This window comes from Corvus moneduloides, chromosome 20, assembly GCF_009650955.1.
Source record: "Corvus moneduloides isolate bCorMon1 chromosome 20, bCorMon1.pri, whole genome shotgun sequence".
Classification (NCBI taxonomy): Eukaryota; Metazoa; Chordata; class Aves; order Passeriformes; family Corvidae; genus Corvus; species Corvus moneduloides.
This window is the reverse complement of record NC_045495.1, coordinates 10313339-10334029: the sequence shown is the minus strand read 5'-3', so window position 1 is coordinate 10334029 and position 20691 is coordinate 10313339. Positions and strand designations below refer to the sequence as shown.

The 20691-nt window shown below is 58.6% G+C and overlaps 1 long non-coding RNA gene across 1 annotated transcript; it reads left to right on the top strand.

The window, feature by feature from the left end:
- The first annotated feature begins 9697 nt into the window (after positions 1-9697).
- LOC116454100 lies at positions 9698-12926 on the top strand. Its single transcript, XR_004244007.1, has 2 exons — positions 9698-12402; positions 12570-12926. It is a non-coding gene; the product is annotated as an uncharacterized LOC116454100 (long non-coding RNA).
- Positions 12927-20691: the final 7765 nt, after the last annotated feature.

Below are 20691 nucleotides of genomic sequence, written 5' to 3'. Positions count from 1 at the left end.
TCTCCCTGGTCCTCCCTGTGCTCCCTCTATTCCTCTCCCTGGTGTTCCCCGTGTCCCCTCCATCCTTCTTGATCTTCCCTGTGCTCCCTCTATCCTTCTCCTGATCCTCCCTGTGCCCCCACACTCCCTCCATCCTTCTCCCTGCTCCTCCCCGCTGCTCTCAGCTGGCGCTGGGCAGGGAGGGCAGTGCGGGGACAGGGTGGGGACAGTGCGGGTGACACGGGGTCAGTGCCACGGCGTTCCCATGGGAACTGGCACCTGCCCTGTCCTAAAACGGGGCTTTCGCCTGCCCTGGGGGAAAGCACAGCCCCGAGTGCCAGGCAGGGTGGAACCAGGGCATCCACCTGCAGCAGTTCCCACCTGGAACTGCTCTGAGAGCAACCAGGGCAGGATTTGCTCCTGCAATTCCACTGGAATTGCCTCGGGCTCAGAGTGAATTTTCCAGTGCACAAATGCACCCGGGATCTGCTCACAGCCAGAGCTTCCAGTGGGACAAGGGAACGCAGGTCCCCAGAGCACACCCCTCTGGCTGGCTGGGGACTCCCTGGGCTGGGGACCTGGCTGGCACAGCCAGAGCTCCGGGACTGTGCTCCGGGAGCAGGGATTTGCTGCTCTCCAACAGCAGCACCTCCTGCCTCACCTGGAACTGCTCCTGGTGCAGCTAAACACGGAGGCTCCCGTGGGCTGAGGTGTGGGATTGCCCGGGGGAGCTTTCAGGGAATGGGATGCACTCCGGGAAAAGTGACCCCAGTTCGGTGAGGGGTTCCTGTCCTGCAAAGGGCGGTGAAAGATCCCAGCGGGGAAAAAACCTCTCCGGGGCACCATTCAGGGTCAGCCCAGGCTCTTGTGGTGCTGTGTTTGACTCAATAACTGTAATTCCAGCCCCTTTTCCATAGGGTTGATCTGATCACAGCCCATGCGGGGCTGCAGGGGGTTCCCCACCCCCCTCCTGCCCCAGTGCTGCCCAGGACCCCAAAGAGCCCCCGCTCCAGTTTGGGGGTTTGCCCAAAGCATGTCCTGGCTGCCCCTTCCAGCAGAGGGGACCTGGTGCTTCCACATCCAGCCTGGAGACTCGGGAAGGGGCAAAATGGGCAGCATTCAGTTTAACCCCATAAAGCCAGGGAGAATTTGAGGAGCCCTGAGGACTCCTGTGCCCGGTCCCGTTCCCCTTTCGCTGGCACAGCCTGGATCCCTCCTGGCTGCTCCACAGGCTCTTCCCAGCTGTGCTCCCGCTGGATCCTGACTCAGGGGCTGACTCACCCGGGATGGGGGCTGTGTTTCAATTTTGACAGAGGATAAATATATTTGTTTCCAAAAAACTCCAGCAGGAAAACATTCCCCCAAGCAGAGCATTGTCATCCATCAGCCTTGGCTTCATCTGACTCTGCTCCTAAATCATTTATGGTCTTGGAGCTGCTGCTGTGCCCTGAGAGGGAAGGAAGAAGAGATGGGAATTAATTGAAGGAAGGGCACCGTCCCCATTTTGTCACTTGCAAACTGAGACAGGAGCTGGCAGAGGGAGGGACCCGGCTCAGCCAGGACATTCCTGCTCCTTCCCTGTGGGGAAGGGGAGGCAATAAATCCCAGGGAAACCTTTCTAAGGAAGCCCTGGCCCTTCTGAAGCCGAGCTTTCCCGCAGGTGGGGGCTCAGCAGGGGCCCTTCTCCTGGGTCTCCTCCCTGCCCTGGCCAAGCGGTCGGAGCAGGGACTGGAGGTGGCCGGAGTTGCTGGTCCCGTGTCCAGCAGTGACACTGGGGAGGAGGGGACCCACACCAGGCACTGGCCCAGCTCCTGCCAGGCCACACCTTCACCCCTGAAACCCCGGGAGCAGCAGCACCACGGAGCCAGTGGGAGCGGGGGTGATTCCAGCCCATGCAGTGCAGGGGATTTTATGGCTCCCAGAGCCCCATCCCTGGTGCCCATGGCCAGAGGGGGCCCCAGAGCTGCTGCCAGGGCTGGAGCCAGGCTGGGAGAGCTGGGGGTGCTCACCTGGAAAGGAGAAGGCTCCAGGGAGAGCTCAGAGCCCCTTGCAGGGCCTAAAGGGGCTCCAGGAGAGCTGGAGAGGGACTGGGGACAAGGGCTGGAGGGACAGGACCCAGGGAATGGCTTCCCAGTGCCAGAGGGCAGGGCTGGATGGGAGATTGGGAAGGAATTGTTCCCCGGGAGGGTGGGCAGGCCCTGGCACAGGGTGCCCAGAGCAGCTGGGGCTGCCCCTGGATCCCTGGAGTGTCCAAGGCCAGGCTGGACACTGGGGCTGGGAGCAGCCTGGGACAGTGGGAGGTGTCCCTGCCCATGACAGGGGTGGCACTGGAGGGGCTTTGAGGTCCTTTCCAATCCAAACCATTCTGGGATTCCTTGTGGATGGGTTCTACCTCCAGGATGTGTTTCCACCTTCTCCCATCCCACTTCAGGATAGGCTCAAGCCCCTCAGGAGCTGCTGGGATGAGTGGATGCCTCACCCAGGCATGGAGTGCCAGACCCCCAGTGCTCAGTGACTGGGGACATCTTCCAAATTCAAATTTTTAAACCAAAACCATCCCCATCTCTTCAGGACAGACCCAAGTCATTGAGAAAGTTTGTGAGCAATTACTCCAGCCAAAAAAATCCCCAAACAAACTCTTGAAAAAATTCAGAAGGCAGCAATTACCCGTAAAAAAGGCGGTGAAATCCTGATGGGAGAAATCCTCCGTCCCCTCCCTGTCCCTGCGTGCTGTTCCCAGCACCGGGATTTTTAGGGATGCTGATAACAACATAATCCTCACCTCTGGGGCACCATCTGGGAGCTCGAGCACTGCTAAACTCCCTCTCTGTGCCAGGGGCCGGGCTCAGCTCAGCTGTGAAATCACCTCAGTGCTGAACACGTGTTGGCTGGGGAACAGGAGAGCATCAAGCCAGCGATAATCAGCTGCTGCACGAGCAGCATGCGGTGCCTTTCCCGGCAAAGCTGCGCCTCCTGTCAAGTTACCCCCATCTCCTGAGCCTCAGCCTGGCTGCTCCTGCCCGGGCTGGGACTGGGGGAGGTGGCACTGAAGCCCCTCCGGAAGGTCGGTCCCACAGAATTACCAAAATGGGGCCTGGCTGGGAAGTGCTGCAGTGAAATGGGTTTGGTGCAGCCTGGCCATGGGGACCCTGAACCCTGGAATGTCCCTGAGGGGCTGGAGCGTGTCCAGAGCAGGGAACGAAGCTGGGAAGGGGCTGGAGCCCCAGGAGCGGCTGAGGGAGCTGGAAAGGGGCTCAGGCTGGAGCAAAGGAGGCTCAGGGGGGACCTTGTGGCTCTGCACAAGTCCCTGACAGGAGGGGGCAGCCGGGGGGCTTTGGCCTCAGATGGATTCAGGTCCCCTTCCCTCGAGGGCACATCTGGGTGCCTGCTGGGTTTCAGGGAGCTGGGGGCTCCCATCCTCTCTCAGCCCCTCTGAGCTGGGGCAGCTCCTCCCATCACAGCTCCAGCCATTCTGGGGCTGCAAGGCAGAGCACTGGCGATGGACTTTTTTGAGCCTGGAGGTTTCGCTTGGGCTTCTGTTTTATTTCCTTCTTTCCCAGGCTCAGGCTGGGCAGGTAAAACCTCAACTCCTCTTTTGTCTTTCTGACTGACCCCCACCCACCCTGTGAGCCAAGGGCTGCTTCTCCCCTGCTCAGCCACCAGCACGGGCTGCTGGCAGCGTTGGGGAGATGAGTTTAGCACAGAGTTGCCTTCCCCAGGGAATGGGCACGGCCCTGAGGCTGCCAGAGCTCCAGGAGCATTTGGACAGCGCTGCCAGGGATGCCCAGGGTGGGGTTTTTGGGGTGTCTGGGCAGGGCCGGGGCTGGATCAATGATCCTGGTGAGTCCCTCCAGCTCAGGAGATTCTGTGATTCTCTGACTCTGTGATTCCGTGATTCTGTGACTCTGTGCCTCTGTGATTCTGTGACTCTGTGATTCTGTGCCTCTGTGCTGCTGCCAACACCTGCAGCTCCTTCCCCAGGTGTGGGCTGGCCCAAGGTGCTCGTTTAGCACCCCAGGCACGCCTGCAGGCAGAGCTGTTTCCAGCTCTTGGTGTCCCTGAGTGACACAAGCAGCTCCCGGTGGCAGCAGTGGTTTTCCCTCTGTCTGAACAGCCCTGCAGACTGAGATCCCAAACTTGAAGCCGGGGAGGGGCGTTTCTGTGGGAATGCTCCACACCCAGAGCAGGTTTCCAGCTCACACCGGCTGCTCCCTTTGCGTGTTTGTGCTGAAATCGCTTTAACTACGACTCGTGCTGAATACACTCAGACAGATTCGCAGAAAAATCACTGTGAGACTAAAAATGAGCGTTCACATTGTTTAGAGATCCGATACTATTTTTCATTAAAGCATTCAGTATTTTCTAGGCTCTTTGCAGGCTGGCCTCGCTCCTGCTTTGGTAACACTGTGAGCTTCTGATGTTTCTTCTCTCCCATCTAAAGCCTTCAAAGCCCATTGGGGAGGCCCCCGGGCTGGGCTGGCTTTGCGCTCCTTGGTCTCCAGTTCTCCCTGTACCTGGAGGCCCTGGAGATCCCAAAACTCCTGCACAGAGCAGGGGCAGCTCCTCCCTCCCTGCCCACAGCATTCCCTGGGAAAGGTGGGAGGTGGGAGCAGCTCCGGTGCTGCCTCAGTCCCCGCAGGGTTTTATGACCCAGAGTGACCAGGTGTGACCCCACTGCTGACCAGGAGGGAGGAGGTTGGGCTGGAGGCCTCCAGAGGTGCCTTCCATCCCAAAATATCCGGGGATTGCTCCATGTAAGAGCTGAGCTTTGCCCTGGGCCATGCCAAATGTCCAGCTCCTGGTTCCCACCACGGCCAGCCATGGATTGGGAGGTTTTGCTCCCTGTCCCACAGTGGGAATCACCGAGTCCCTCCTGCAGCGAAGGCAAACTCGCTCTGCTCTCTGCACCTCGAGGCCACCAGAACAGGACCCTGTTCCCCCCTCTCCCATTGGCTCTTCCTGTGGTTTTAGGGTGGTTTTGGGGGTATCTGTTTTTTTCTTAAAGATCTTCAAGTTGTTACCCCAAATCCAACTTCCGCCAAGGCTTTCTGTGTCTGATCAGCAAATATCACCCGATTATGTGGGGATGAAGTCATTACGCCTCCTCAGCAAAAACCTCCTTCTCCTGCCCCTGCAGGGGGAGGAGAGGCCTTCCCTCAGGATTATGGGATTAAGGAGAGGTTTAAAAGAGAAATCTTGCTTTGTTGCTTAAAGAGCTTAATCTGAAATCCCCTCCGAAGTGAGTGGGGCTTTGCGAACGCTGAGTAAGGGATTGGAGCTGATCCCTGCCCGGGCCCACCCAGCCTGGGAGCTCCAGGTGGGATCAGCCCCCGGGCAGAGCCTTGGAGCACTCCTGGTGTCCTTCTTGCTGGCTGATCCCCCTGCTTTTCTCCTGGGATGTGCTTTGGCACAGCTGGATGGGCCCCCCCTGCTCCAGGGATTCCGGCCTTGGGTGGAACTCACAGAGCAGTCTCGGGATGAGCCCAAACATCCTTGATCCATGGGATTTGCCACTGGATATGGCTGAGCTGCCTCTCAAGGCATCTCCCCCGTGCCTCACCCCGCCCTGGAGAAGTTCCAGCAGGCCCAGGAGGTCTCTAGGCGTGGTTTGGATGGAGCTGCCCATGCCCAGATCCCACTCCACCAGTGGCTTTCCCTGCTCCAGCCCTTCCCCAGACGCTGCTCTGGGGGGACAACGGCCAAACACCCACCAGCCAAAGGCAGGTGGGAAATCGTGGGACAGCTGTGTGTACCTGCTGCATCTATTTCTATTTCTATTATTTCTATTTCTATTTCTCCACTCACCAAGGCACGAGAGCTACGGATGTGCTTGCAAAAAGCTCTCTGAGCTCCCAGCCAGCAGAGGAGCTGCTGCTGGGATGAATCCATCCAGTTCAGGCCAAAACACCCCAAAAGCGGCTCTGTCTCCTCAGCAATAGTTTGCCGTGTGCTGCCTCTAAACCTCTGTGTGCGTTTCTGGCCCAGAGGAGGAGCTCTGGCCGTGGGCCTGTCCCACACTGTGGGGAATCGCACCCAGAGCATCTCCCGATGGAAGGAGCTGGGGACGGCTCTGCCTCCTTCTTCCTCCCAGCCAGAGCCCCAGTCCCAGCTGGAGCTCTCCCGGCAGCCCCGGGCACAGGTGGGAATTCCTCAGCAGCTTTCACCTCTTTCGGAGGGTCGGGAACAGAGCTGGGACACTGACAGGCCTCTGTCACCGACGGAAATCCAGGAGGCTCCACTGAGGGGCTGCAAAGCCCTTCCCGAGCTTTTCCTGATGTTTGTGTTTGCCTTTCAGTTTGTGCTCCCCAGGACTGCCCTTTGTATCCCAAAGAAAGCACTTTGGGGGGATTTGGGGGAGTTCTCGGTGTGTCGAGCTGTCACAGGTGAGCGTAGAGCCACAGAGTATTTGGGGTTGGAAGGGACCCTAAAGCTCAACTGTCCCAGCCCCTGCCATGGGCAGGGACACCTTCCAGCATCCCAGAGCCCCATCCAGCCTGGCCTGAGGTGTTTCCAGGGATCCCGGGGCAGCCACCAAACAACAGAGCAATGCAATAGGAACATCCAGGCTGGGAAGATTGTCCCCCCCAGTGCTGGGCACCGCTGTAGGCGCAGCTCCAGGGACACCTCAGCGGCCTGTGGGTGCTTGAGCCCCAGTTAAATTCCAGCTGGCAGGTGCAGGGATGGGATCTGCGGCAGCTGTTCCCAAAGATGCTGCTGGGAGTGGGACCAGCACTGCTGGGAAGCCACCACAGCTCCTCCCTGAGCATTCCCAAAGCCTGGGAAACATTCCTGGCAGCTCCCATGCAATTCCACCTTGTGTTTCACCACACTGGACACCGCAGTGTCACCCTGTCCCCTCCTACTGGCCGTGTGCTAGTGCCAGAGGCGGCTGCCAGCCCAGCCTAGCCCAGCACCAGGCTCTGGACATTAAAATTGCGTGGAGCTCTCCCAAGGTGTGGTGAAAGGTGTGTGGAGGCTCTCTCCTTCTTCCTGCTCTTCCATGGATGCAACGTTGCCAGAAGAACTCCGGGGAAAGTGTGTGTGAGTGCAAACCAGGGCAAGGCAGGGCGAGAAGAGGAATTCAAGGAGATCTGCAGCTCCCAGGAGGCTGCCCTAAAAGAAGGCGCCAGGCCGGGATGAATGATGCATGAGATCCAAGCCTGGGCACGGCAGGGAGGGGGAAGGAAGGGTGGAGGAAATGGGGAAGCGGATGGGAGGGACGAGTGGAAGAGCCAGACAAGCAGGGACGGCGTTTAGCAGGAGCAGCTTCGTGTTTGCAAGGGGGAAACAAAATAAATCCGTGCAACCGAACCAAAAACCTTGTGGCAGAAATTCCAGTGAGCCTTGGGGAGCATCGTGGAGGGCGGGAGGTGACGTGAACGGTGTCACTGGGAGCTGTTTTCCGTGTTCCAGAGGGAGAAACAGCTGCAGGAGCCCAGCAGGGCCAGGTGCCCCCAGCCAGGCCAGCAAGGGGTGGATGTGCTTTAAATGGGCTCCTCTGGGCTGTAGGAGTGGGAAGGGAGAGGGAAAACAAAGGGAATGAGAGCCCTCGGGCACTTGGAAATCGTTAAATTGAAAATGTCCAATCTCATGGCTGTTAACGATCTGAATTTCTGGGAGTGTGGGAACGCATTTGTGTGCGGGAGCAGGGGCCGGGCCGGGCTCCTCAGGGGCCGGAGCCAGGAGGGTGGGGATGGACAGAGCACGGGGGCGCTGGGAGGCAGAGCCGGCAGGAGCTGCCGCGGGGCCGGGAACCGGGCGGGGAGGGCGACCTCGGGGGCCAGGAACCGGGCAGGGGAGGGCGACCTCGGGGGCCGGGAACCGGGCAGGGGAGGGCGACCTCGGGGGCCGGGAACCGGGCAGGGGAGGGCGACCTCGGGGGCCGGGGTGAGCCTGGGCAGGTCCCTCAGAGCCAGCGGTGCCGCTGGGGGGGGGTCTGGAACCGGGGGGGTCTGGAGCTGGGGACCTCTAGAGTTGGGGGACTCTGGGGCTGGAGGGGGGGGGCCTCTGGAGCTTGGGGGTCTGGAACTTGGGGGGCTCTGGAGCTGGGTTAGGGTTAGGGTTAGGGAACTGGGGGGGTCTGGAGTTGCGGGGCTCTGGAACTTGGGGGGGCTCTGGAACTGGGTTAGGGTTAGGAAACTTGGGGGGGTTCTGGAGCTGGGGGGGCTCTGGAACTGGGGGGTCTGGAGTTGGGGGGGTTCTGGAGTTGGGGGGGGTTCTGGAACTGGGGGGGTCTGGAGTTGGGGGGGTTCTGGAACTGGGGGGTCTGGAGTTGGGGGTGTTCTGGAACTGCGGGGTTCTGGAACTGGGGGGGTCTGGAACTGAGGGGTTCTGGAACTTGAGGGGCTCTGGAACTGGGGGGGTCTGGAGTTGGGGGGGTTCTGGAACTGGTGGGGCTCTGGAACTGAGGGGGTCTGGCATTGGGGGGGTTCTGGAACTGGGGGGGCTCTGCAGAGAGGCCTGGGGGAGCTGGGCTAACAAAAGCTGAGCCTGGGGGGAGATAAGGGAAGAGCCGGGGCTGGGGCTTGGTTAAAGGGCCTCAGAGCCAGCGAAGGAGCTGCTGGCCCAGGAGGAGGGGAGAGGCAGGGCCTGTCCTTCCCGAGCACACGGAGCTGTGTCCTTGCAGGGCTGCGAGATCGGGCTGTAAATCTGCTGTGCGCTGCAAGGAGAGGCAGCTCCAGGACGTTCATCAGCTCCCTTTGCACGGGGCAGGAGCCCATAAACATCCCCATAAACCCCGGTGTTGCTGTGGTTCCAGGTTATCCGGGGTCTCATGCACTTCCCATGCGGATCCAGCCCGGCTCCAGAGGTTCCAGGTGCCCCTGGAGGATGGTCCAAGTTCCCTGAGCTCTGCCTGCTGGACCCCACTGCCCTCTTGTGCTCTGGTCCTGTCCTGGGGTGCTTCAGCCGAGGAATGGATCCAAACAAAGCCTTGCTACGAGACTTTAAACCCTCGGCCTGGATTCATTCCTGTGCCCTCAGCACTCCTGGGAGTTCTGCTGGCCATGGATTTGTTCCGCTGCTGTTAAACCTTGTCCAGCAAACCCAGGCTTTGGGAGAAGGGCCCGTGCTTCCACAGTGAGTGAGGAACCAGCTGCAGGAGCTGGGGCTGCCTCTCCCGTCTCCTGACCACCCTGCCAGGCTTTTCCAAGCCCTTCCCGAGGGCACCTCTCCCGCGGGTGGTGCAGGGCAGCTGCTGCCAGGGTCCCTGCAGGACCCCCACCCACTGCCCGGGCTGCTGGTCACCACTTCATTCCCGTTCTGTGTCCAGGTTTGTGGCACCAGGGGAGGATCCCCAGCTCTCCCTGGGCTCTCCACGGCCCCGAGCCCCGCCCTGTAAATATCAGCGAGAGGGGTTCAGTGGGGTTAAGTGGCCGCATTAATTATTCTTCGGTTCCTCAGGCAGGGGGGCCGCCGGCTCAGCGCTGCTGTGCCTTTGTGCGGGGAGCACTCTGGGCAGCCGGGGGCTCTCTGAGTTCGGTGCTTGGCTTAACTGGAGCCTCAGCCCCCCCGTGCAGAGCAGCAGGCACAGATAAACCATGGAAAACCCACGTTGGGCGCCAAATGAGGAGGTATCTTTTCAGCTTTTTACCGGCTGGCTCTTGTAGTTCAACGCCTTAGAAAGCCTTGAGCAACCCAGAGAGGTAGCACGGGCGATCCAGCACTTTAGTAGCTCTAAAATCGGTACCTGTATCAGCTGCAAAGCAAATACCACCAGCAGAAGCAAAGAGGGAGAAATACAGCTCTCTGCTCGCTCAATTTCCCGCAGTTAGAAGCTTTCAAAAGAAACAGTCGACAAGACATCTTTGCAGAAAGGGTAGCAGAGCCAAGAGAGCTGTATTTCTCCCTCTTTGCAGCTGATACAGGTACCGATTTTAGAGCTACTAAAGTGCTGGATCGCCCATGCTACCTCTCTGGGTTGCTCAAGGCTTTCTAAGGCGTTGAACTACAAGCGCCAGCCGGTAAAAAGCTGAAAAGATACCTCCTCAGAAAACTGAGCCCCCCTCCCTACCCAGCTCCAGAGGCAGCTCGAGCTCGGCCCGAGCCTCCCTTCAGCGAGAGCTCTGCTCCTCGACTGAAAATGTGAAGCCTTTAGTGCTCCCCCTCCTCACCCCGACAGGGGCTTGGAGAGCTGCGGGATGGAGCTCTCGGTGAAGGCGCGGGGAGCAGCCAGCGAGCCCCGCAGCTGCTCAGAGCACGGGGCGGTCCCTGCGGGAGCGGGTCGCGCTCAGTCCCTGCCCTTCACCCTCCCCACCGCAGTCCAGTGGTGCCAGCAGCTCCGGGCAGTTCCCCTCTTTCCGTGTCTTTGCTTGAACCGTTTTCTGGCTTTGTCCTCGGCTCCATTTCTGTGTGAGAACCCCCTCGGACCCAGGAAGGTCAGGTTTCCCAAGCTCCTGGTGCCTGTTCTGCACATGGAACACCCGTCTGGGAGCCTCCTTCCCGAGGCTGCTGCTGTGGGTGGAGATGCTGAGGCTGATTTCAGTGCCTGGCCGGGGATCGAGACCTCCCCGGCCCAGCTGTGCCCACTCTCGTCCCCCCTGAACTGAGGGGCAAACGCCCCCAGCCCTTCCCAGCACAGCCTCTTCTTTTCCTGGGCGATTCAGCTGCTCCAGGAGTGACCTGATCCCCGGGAACCCAATGGAGCCGAGCCCTTCATCCAGCCCAGCCTGGCTGTGCTGTGCTCGCCACAGCGCCAACTGATCCCCAGCGAAGCCCTGCCCAAGGCCCCGGGGCCAGGAGCCAGCCTTGAGGAGCTCTCTGCCTCCCGCTGGATCAGGCAGCGAGGAAGGGCTGCAGTCATAACCCCACCCTGACCTGGCCCTCAGCACCATATCCATGAGCTGAGGAAAGCTTTGCTGATAACCTCGCACTGGCACAGTCCTGAAATCCAACAAAACCCAGGAAAAGAGGACAAACACTGGTGGAGACTTGGATTAAAAAATAGAAAGAGTCCTGCTGGCAGATGCAGAGAAGGAAGGAACCCCCAGCCAGCACAGGAGCTGCTGTGACCACCTTGCCCTGGGCAGCTGGGGCTCCAGGGCAGGCGCATTTTGGAGCATGGATTTAGGGAATTGTCAATGTCAGCTTTGTGTCCTCCCAAGCACACCCTCCTGTGCACAGCACAGGGAACATTTCTGTAATACCAAACATCTTCCCTGCTTTGGAAGAGGTGCTTCATGTCGAGCCTGAGCTCAGCCGGGAGGATGAGGGGTTTTGCTGTGAGCTCAGCAGGTTTGGGCCTGCACTGGAAAAGCTGTGACTGAAACCCAGGGAGACCCAAGTGGGATAACCAGGAGAGGAGAGCCAAGACAGGGTTAGGGCTATTCAGGATAACCAAGTGTCCTGCTCTTCCTGAGGTCCAGGGCAGCCGCCTGAACCCACCACCTCCTTCCCCAGTCCCACGGTGTCCAGCTGATCCTCAGGGAGGTGACATTTGGAGGGCTCTGTGAGAAATACGGCTTGAAACAGGACCAGACCCTCCCAGTCCCCCTTGGAGAGGTGCAAGGAGCTGGGAAGGACAACACCGGACCATGAAGAGCCTCCCGCCTCCTCACAGGGGCTCTGTGGTGGCAGCTCATTGTCCCCGTGATGTCACCAGTGACAGCAGGGGCACAGGGGTGCCAGCCACGTCCTGGTGCCCTTGGGAACAGGTGCCCAGCACCTGCAGCTGGTGGCAGCTGTAAAACCAGGGAGTGCAGCCCTGACTCACTGCCCCTGATTGCTGCTGCCTGGGAACGGGAGGAGAGGATCAAACCCCTCGGGAGAACAGGAAAGGGCTCTGCAGGATCCTTGAAATGCACGAGGAGCTCTTGTCCCATCTCTGAAGTGCACATCCTCAGCAGTGCAGGGATTCTGGGAATGGCAGGAATTCTTCAGGGAAACCTTCACTGAAGGAAAATTGGGGCTTTCTCCAGCTGGGGCTCCCGGAGGTCTTGGCCAGTCCTTCCTTTCCTGTCCTTTTCAGCCCCTTGCTCTACAGGCTCAGGGCTGGAGCCACCCCCGCCTCTGCTGCAGGAACGATGTCCTTTGGTTTTCCATCTCCTCTCCTCTCCTGATCCCTGGCCCTGAGCAGCTCAGGGCCCTGCAGAGGCCACGGGCTCCAGGAGAGGTGAAAAGCTGGACGAGGTGACCTGTGGTGGCCTTTGCTCTGTGTGGGTGTCACCCCTGCCCAGGCTGGCACTGCGAGCCTTCATCTGCTCAGGCCACGGAGAGGGGTTTGATGGGTTTGGTGAGATTAATGAGATTAATGAGATTAATGAGATTAATGAGTTCAGGGACCCGGGCTGAGCTGCTGCTCCAGAGGACTCGATGGGAGAGGATCCCAGATGGAGAACCAGGCAAATCTGGGAGTGTGGGAGGATCCTCACGGCCCCTGGAGAGAGCCAAGCCCAGCCTGGAGAGCACCGAGTGCAGGGAATGCAGGTGAGACAGGAGGTTCTCACCGCTGCCCCTGACCCGGGGACCCCCCGGCATCTCCCCTTCCAAAGGGACCCCTGTGGGAGCCCTGGGCTGGGGAGGCTGCAGGGGCAGCTGAGGGTCACCGCTGGCTGGGCCCTGGGGCTGAGCCCACGCTGGCTCTGTCCATCCAGGCTCCATCTCCAGCAGAGCCCCAGGGGCGATCAAAGGTGACCTCTTCTCCCTGTGATCCCCCAGTCTCGGCATCCCCCCGAACCCAGAGCTGCTTGTGCTGCCTGCTTTAAACTCCTCGGTTCCAAACAGCTGCTCCTTGGTTTTCCTAAGGAAGGCTCCCATTTTGCCAGCCCTGGAGATCCTGGATCACAGTGTTTCCCTGTGCACGGTGTGTTTGCACACCTCACTCCTGTTCTATTCCTTCTCCGCACGCTGCTTCTGTGTTTTATTCCGACGGTCCTGCTGTGCCTCGGGAGCTTCTGAGCTCTGATAATAATTGTAGGGGTCATCAAATAAATCATCCTGAGCTACCTGCATGGGCCTGGCTACTTTCCTTGCATTTCTAGTAAGAGCTGGACTGGATCTGATGGGGAGTTTGGACATTTTCCTTTGAGCTCTCCATGTCTGTCACTCCCAAACCCATCACAGCCCAAACAACTCAGCAGGGCCCTACAGCCACCAGGTGCCATCAGCCTGAGGGTCCTCACTGAGGCTTTTTTAGAGGTGAAATGCCAAGGGATTGAGGGCTGGCTGTTCAGGGACCCCAGAGTGTGACAGTCACTGACTGAAGGTGCTGAGTCAGCACTAATGAGCTTTGGATTGCCATGGTGGAAGCAAACGAGAGCTGGGAAGGGGCTGGAGAACTCCTGAGGGAGCTGGGAAGGGGCTCAGGCTGGAGCAAAGGAGGCTCAGGGGGGACCTTGTGGCTCTGCACAAGTCCCTGACAGGAGGGGGCAGCCGGGGGGTCGGGCTCTGCTGCCAGGGAACAGGGCCAGGAGGAGAGGGAACGGCCTCAGGCTGGGCCAGGGGAGGCTCAGGGTGGGCAGCAGCAGCAGGAATTTCTTCACTGAAAGGGTGCCCAGTCCTGGCACAGCTGCCCAGGTGTAGTGGTTTGGTCCAAAATACTCATTACTGTTTATCTGCTGTGAGATAAGAATTAGGAGAAATGCAAAACAGGCACCAAACTTGAAAGAATATAAAGAAGTTTATTAACAGACCTAAAAGAAGAAAAAAAAAATTATACCACCTTCAGAACTCTCCTCCTCCCCCCACCTTCCTCCCTTCTCCCACTGACAATGTGAAAAGACAACCCTTAAGATGTTCAGTCTGTTTACCACTTCCATAATAACCTTGTTCAGTCCATTTAGAAAGAGAAGTCTCTTCTTGCTCATGCTATGAAAACATTATCACAACGAGGCAGCCGCCCACTTCCAAATATTGTTCAGTCCATTTAGGAAGAGGAGTCTCTCTGCCTGCGTGTGAGTCCTTTCCCCCGACTTGCAGCTTTTCCCGCAACTGCTTTCGAGGGTCCACTCTTGAAGTTTTTTGGGGTACAATTTTAAGGTTGAGCCGTTCAGAAACAAAAACAGAGGCCCTTCTCCTTCCCTGGGAGCAAAGGGTCTTCATCATCTTCATCTTTAGGACTATCTCTGGGAGCATCTCTAGGAACTGAGGTTTTCTCCTTTCCCATTTGGAGCAAAAGTCCTCATCTGGTTCATCTCTACGGACTGAGGTTTTCTCCTTTCCCGTTTGGAGCAAAAGTCCTCATCTGGTTCATCTCTCCCTGTCCAAACTTCTCATGAAATTACAGCTGCGTCAGCATCTGCCTATCTCAGCGCAGGTGCTTTTGCTTACGAGTTGAACACTCCACCCCCCATATCTTCATGAAATTACAACAGGATACTCTGATATATCACAGCTTCACAACAGACTTTCAGCTTTAAGCATCTCCTCTCTCTCTTCCCTAGGGTTTTCAGCTCTTCACAGCAATAAAAGGGTTAATCTCACCTCGGCCTTGCAGCTTTGCAGCTGGAATGTTGACTTTTTCTTATCGAAGTGGAGAGGGGGGAGAGCCGAGCCGCTCCGGCTGCCCACGGCAAGGCAGTGGGGGGGGTTCCACGGCTGGAACAGGTCCATGGCTTCAGGATGGCCGTGGCCCGGCCCGGCCTGGCCCAAGCAGGGCCTGGCCGGGCCCGCTGGCCCCCACTCGGGGCCTGCAGCCACCTGCCCCAGCGCCGGAAACGAGAGAGAGCTTGGAGGGGGAGTTTGCCTATTCTTAAATGTGGATCACAGAGGTGATCACAACTTTAAGTGGCTTAGAGAATTGTCCATATTCAAACTGGCCAGCTGATAGGTTCTATCAGTTCCCAGAGGAAACTGTAAGCACCCCTTAGCAAGGACGTCCCTTCCGGGACTATGCTTGCTAACCCATGACACCAGGGCAGGGCTGAGTCCCCGTCCCTGGAGGGGTTTAACAGCCCTGTGGATGTGGCACCTGGGGACGTGGGGCAGTGGTGGTGGCCCTGGCAGTGGTTGGCCTGGAAGATCTCAGAGGATTTTTTAACCACAGTGACTCTGGGATTCTGGGATTTGTGCTCAGAAGAGCCTTCAGGCTGTGGGATTTTTTCAACCATCTCTGGCCATGGCAGTTTCCAATTTTAAAACAGGAGAGCAGCAAAAATTTGGGAATAAAATGAATCCTTCAGTGAGCTGCCCTTGCAGGTGGCAGAGGGGCATGGGAGGGGTTGGTTCTTGTCCAGTTCCACACCAGAAGCGCTGGCTGAGTCACCGACACCATTCCCAGAGCAACAGTTTGGGACTGCAGCCGCGTCCTCCTTGCTCTGCTGGAAATGATGGATTGGAGATGTTCTATCCTCACCTGGAGGCACAAAAAGAGGAAGTTTTGGGAGGCTGACGTGCTGGCTGGTGAGATCAGAGTGGAGCTCTATCCATCCCAGCCCTGGAACTCCTGGCTCTGTCCCCAAGGGGCAGAGGAAGGAGGGTCCTGTGTCTGTGGAGAGCCTGGCACAGCCAGCCCTCCCCCACACCCCGGCTGCAGCAGGAATTCCCTGACCAAGCTCCACCTGTACAGAGTTGAGGGGATTTGCTCCATGTCCAGCTGAGGAAATGGCAGGAGAAGGAATATTCTGGTTGTTCCCCTTTGGTGTCCCAAAGACAGGACGAAGGAGGCATCAAAGCCTGTGGCTGCCGGGAAAGTGTTTTTGAATGGAAAAAGCCATCCATCACTCCCTTCCTGCAGCTTCCAAGCCCTCAGCCACCCCAGGATTTATGAAGCAGCACATTTGTGGTGTGTTCAAGTGCTTGAGTCCTCCAGGGCGTCCCTGTTCATTCTGGATTTTTGGGATGAGGGAATGAAGCCTTGTCAGGAACCGGGGCCAGGGGAGAACTGCACAGAGCCAGCTCCGAGCCAGAGCCAGCCAAAGTCCTGGAGACCCTGAACTGAGGCACATGTGGTTCTTCTGTGCTTGGTTTTGCCCTCTGTGCCCCTCCTGGTGCCACACAGCTGCTGCTCCTGGGGCGCAGAGCCTCCTGAGGAAATCCAGGACCATGGATGGGCTGAGGGCTGTGTTCCCTCTGGGCAGCACACCCAGAGCAACGCTGGAGGGTCTCCAGGGGATTTTTGGAGGGGTTTAATAACCCCCTTAGGGTGTCCCATTGGAGGGGGAATGGTTGGAAACACAGCTGAGGGAGCCAGGAGATTCCCATTAGGAATTTGGTGTGCAGCTCCCAGGGTGCTGGCGCTGGGCTGAGCTGGCTTTGGAGGAGAAGAGTGATGGGGACTGTCCCTGCTGGACAGCACTGGACAGAGCATCCCTGGGTGCCCTGGGCCTTTGCCAGGGATGGGCCAGAGGGTCCCTGGGAGGAGAAAATTCCTGCATGAATGGGCATGGAAGCTGGAGTGGAATGTAGAGGCTGCGCTGCCCGTGTCCTGGGCTGGGGCATAAGAGGAGATCAAATGGATCAGGAGAAGCTTCCTTGGCTGCAGGAATGGAATGAAAAAGCAAAAGCCCCGTCACTGGAGGGGTTCAGCTGTTCCTCCTTGCAGGGAATCAGGCAGCATCCCAGGGAGCCTCTCCTGGGAGCTGATTTACCGAGGGATAGAAACCAGCTGGGCCCTGGAGCCAAGTGCTCTGCCTGGATCCCCCCCCGCACACCCATCCTGAGGAGCAGGGCCCCAGAGTGGCCTTCCCCAGCCCTGCCCCCTCCTGTGCTCCCCAAACCCTTCCCTGCTGTCACTGTGTGCTGGGCAGCCCGGCTTCTGCATCCTCCCTTTGTGCTTCCGTGTCCCTGATGCACAGGGCAGGGCCTGCCTGGGGCTCCCTGCCCCTGCTTTTGCTCCTTTTCTGTGTTCCAGGAGCCCGTGGCCGCAGCCTGCTCCCCGTGAGTCCCCTCTGCATCCCAGCTGGCTGCTCCTGCCCTCCCTTCCAGCCTCCCAGGGCAGCCCTGCCCGCTGCTGGGCTGTGCTCAGGGGCTTGCAGCCCCTGGCTCCTGGTCCGGCTGCCTCTGCAGCCCAACCCAGCCGTGTCCACTTGCAGAAATGGCATTTTGGGCAAAGCTTGGCAGTCTGCCTCCAGTCCCACTCCTGCAGTGGCTCAGGTTCCTGGGATGGATCTGCAGGAGCCTGGCCAGAGGCTTTGGGACATGCTGGTCATGCTGAGGGACTTCAGAGAGCAAACCTCCCATCCTCAGAGCCCGAACTGTGTTTGAGGTATTTAAATATCCTGAGGTCAGCTTCTGTGTAGCTCAGAGCTCGCTGGCAGCCCATGGAAATTAAAGTCCTGCGTAAAAGGGAATTGAAGCTTCCTAAACCCCTCCTGGAAATGTCTTTGCTTGCACCTTTATTGCTGTTTCCCTGGACCCTCCATGGCACATTTTCTTTCCAGGCTCTGGTCCCCTCTCACCTGAGGTGTTCATTATTTCCCTCCCAGCATCAAGTGCTGCAGTCCCTGAGCAGCCTGGTCCCTCCCTCTCCTTCCCACCTCCATCCCATCAAATATTCCTGCTCCCTTTGGCTCATTGCACTTTATATCCCGACTCCAGCTGCAGCCTGGGCCAGGCCCCAGCACCCCGGGAGCTCCGTGCTGGGACTCCAGGAATCAGGGAATGCTTCTGGAGCCAAGGCAAAAAATGCTGTGGGTTTTTCCCTGCTCCCCTGAGGCTTTTCCAGGACAGGTTTTTCAGCCAGGTGTGGGTGCTGAGGAGGTTTGGGGGTACTGGGGCAGAGCCTGGGGAGGAGCAGGACACAAATCCTCCCAATTCCTCTGCTCCTGGAGGGATCGAGAGCCCCGGCTGACAAACCCTGGCTGTCTCTGGCAGCGCTCCATCATTTCCATCTGGATTTTGACACCGTGTCTCTCTCTCCAGTCCTAACAGAATGGGGAAGGAAATTACGAGTGTTTGAACAAATCACAACACTCTGACAGGAGTCAGGAGCAGTTCTAATGAAGCGGATTCGCTCCTGTCTCATCCCCCTGACTGGCAAATTTCACTTGACTTTGTCCCTTTAAATAACAGAAATCTGGGATGTCACATCTAATGCTCCATCAGTGCCTGGAATGCCATCAGTCACAGGAGCAGTAATCTGACACAGATACTCTTTTAATGATAAATGGCTTCCATCATTCTGGAAAAGATCCCGCCTTAAATGGATTGAGGTCGTGCAAAAAGATTCCTTTGGATTAGTTTGGGGTTTTTTTCAATTTAACTGAAGTGAGGGTTGAATTGGCTTGGAAATGGTGTTTGCGGGGGGAGATTGGGAGGGAGGAGCCCCTGCCCGGCCGGAGCGTGCAGCAGAGGGCACTGCACGATGGCACATGCCAGGGGCAGTGGCAGGACACAATGGCACATCGCAGGGGCAGTGGCAGGGCTCCATCCCCGGCCAGCCATGCTCGGGGTGTGAGCCCAGGCCTCGTCCCACAGCCAGGACATTGCCTGGGCCCGGCCTGGTGCCAGTGCCCAGCTCATGGAGGGCCGGCACTCAGTGCCAGCAGCTCCTCGCTGCCATCTCCCACCCCGGCTCCCAAGGCTGTGCCGCCCTGGGCTGGGGTAGCCAGACCCCTCCAGGCCTGCGAGGTTCTTCCCCCCCCTCTGCCCTTCTGTCCCATCTCTCACCCACTGAAGCTGTTGCCTCCAGCAAAAGGAGGCATTTTTTGGGCAGAAGCATTCCTGCTCCAACTGTGGCACCACATCCCCTGAGGCTGCGGGGACGGTGCTGGGCTGGGGCTGCTGTGGGCCCCGAGTGCCACCTGGCCAGTGCTGAGCTCCGCTCTGTGACAGGGACCGAGGGGAGGGCTGGGGCTGGGCCAGGGAGGGTCAGGCTGGAGATCAGGAAAGGCTCTTCCCCCAGAGGGTGCTGGGCACTGCCCAGGCTCCCCAGGGAATGGGCACGGCCCCGAGGCTGCCAGAGCTCCAGGAGCGTTGGGACAGAGCTGCCAGGGATGCCCAGGGTGGGGTTGTTGGGGTGTCTGTGCAGGGCCAGGGGCTGGGCTGGGTGATCCCTGGGGTTCCTTTCTGACCCACGCTGTTCTGTGAGTCCATGGCTGGGACTGTCCCTCTCTGCACTCGTTGCCCTCAATCCATTCTCTTTCAGTGCCTGCTCTTTTCTCAGGTGCCCCTCACAGGAACAGCCCCAGCTTCGGGATTTGTTTCCCTTTCATTTCTTCCAAAGTTTTCTTCTTTAGGTTTGTTTTTTCCATTCTTCTTTTCTTTAACAGCTGAGCTCACGTGTGATGCTGCCACCAGTTCATTTCTTTCCCCCTAAACTGGAGAAACTGGTGCCCTCCACCTTTCTGGGCATGACTCCCAGGGGAGGTGGGGCAGAGCAGAGGGGTGATCACAACTGGAGCAAGAACAGATGGAAACTGGAACAGGACAAGTGCCCAGGAATTCCCACTCTCAGCTCCAGCTGGGAGATGTGTTTTCTGTGGGTGAAGGGGGTCCTGGCAGGTTGGTGCCAGATGGGATTGCGCTGCTGGGATGGCCCAGGGCAGGCTGCAGGTGCTGCCTCTTTCACCTTAAACTTGAGGATTCCTTCAGTCCAAATAAGCCCTGCAGGAGCAGCTTTGTGTTCCCAGCAGCCCCAGTCCTGCTCTGCGCAATTCCAGGCTGCCTCTGGAACTGCCAGGAATTGCAAAGGAGTGATGGAGCCGGAACCTGCTCCTGCTCCTGGTTTTTATCATTTGTGGCAAAATCCTGCGGCCTTTTGACACTCACTGAACAACCACAGGAGGGAAAGCACTCCTGGGGAGGAGGTGTTTGTGAGGGTTGCCCTGCTGATGTCTCCCTGGATAATCCTTTGGAAGGGGAGCGGAGCAGGAATTCCCCTCTCTGCTGCTGGAGCCGGCCAGGGGATTATTCCCGAGCACTCCCTCGGCTGGGGGATTTCCTGCAGGGACAGACACGCTCATGCCTTGGGGATGCTCCTGCAGGGGCCTCTGAATCCTTCTGCAAAAGCGTCCCAAGCTCCTGCACGGCCCCAGGGCTGCGGCTCAGGAGAGCCCGGCTGGGGCTTTGGGCTCAGGCTGAGCTTTGGGAAGGGGCTGGGAAGGAGCAGCTGGGGTGGCCATGGGAACAAGCCCATCCCAGGGATTTCCCAGCTCCTGCTGATCCTGAGCCCTCTCACCCTGCTCCCCTCCAGAACCCCTTTTGCCCTGGGACTCCTTCCAGGTCTTTCAGGGTCGCACTCCCAGCTAAGGATGATCCCTCTGGAAGTCCGGGACCAGGCTGGAGGGACTTCATGGGGAGGGTCCCTCCTCGGCGCTTCTCTGCCCCGCTCACCCTCCTGGCTCACAGGGACTCCCTCTCTTCTTGTTTTCCGTCAGCTCCTTCAGGTCCTGGAAGGCCACAATGAGGTCACCCCAAAGCTTCTCCTCTCCAGGTGAACAATCCCAGCTCTCCCAGCCTCTCCTCCCAGCAGAGCTGCTCCATCCCTCGGATCACCCTGGAGCCTCCTCTGGGCTCCTCCAGCAGCTTGAGCAGGAGTTCCCAGGGAGCTCTGCAGGTGGACCTGGCGTGGAGGATCCCCTCAGACCAGCAGCTCCCCAAACCATGAGTCCAGGTGTGCCCAAAGGCATTTCCCAGGATTCCAGGTGTGCCCAAAGGCACTTCCCAGGATTCCAGGTGTGCCCAAAGGCATTTCTCCTCCAGGGTCTTGCCCCTCCACCCCGAGGAGATCCTGCCTAGCCGCAGGGTGACCAACCAGCAGCTCGGTGGCCGAGCCAAGGGTGGCACTGGGACACTGTCACCTGCCTGTCCCATTTTATTCCCATCTCTCTCTCCCAT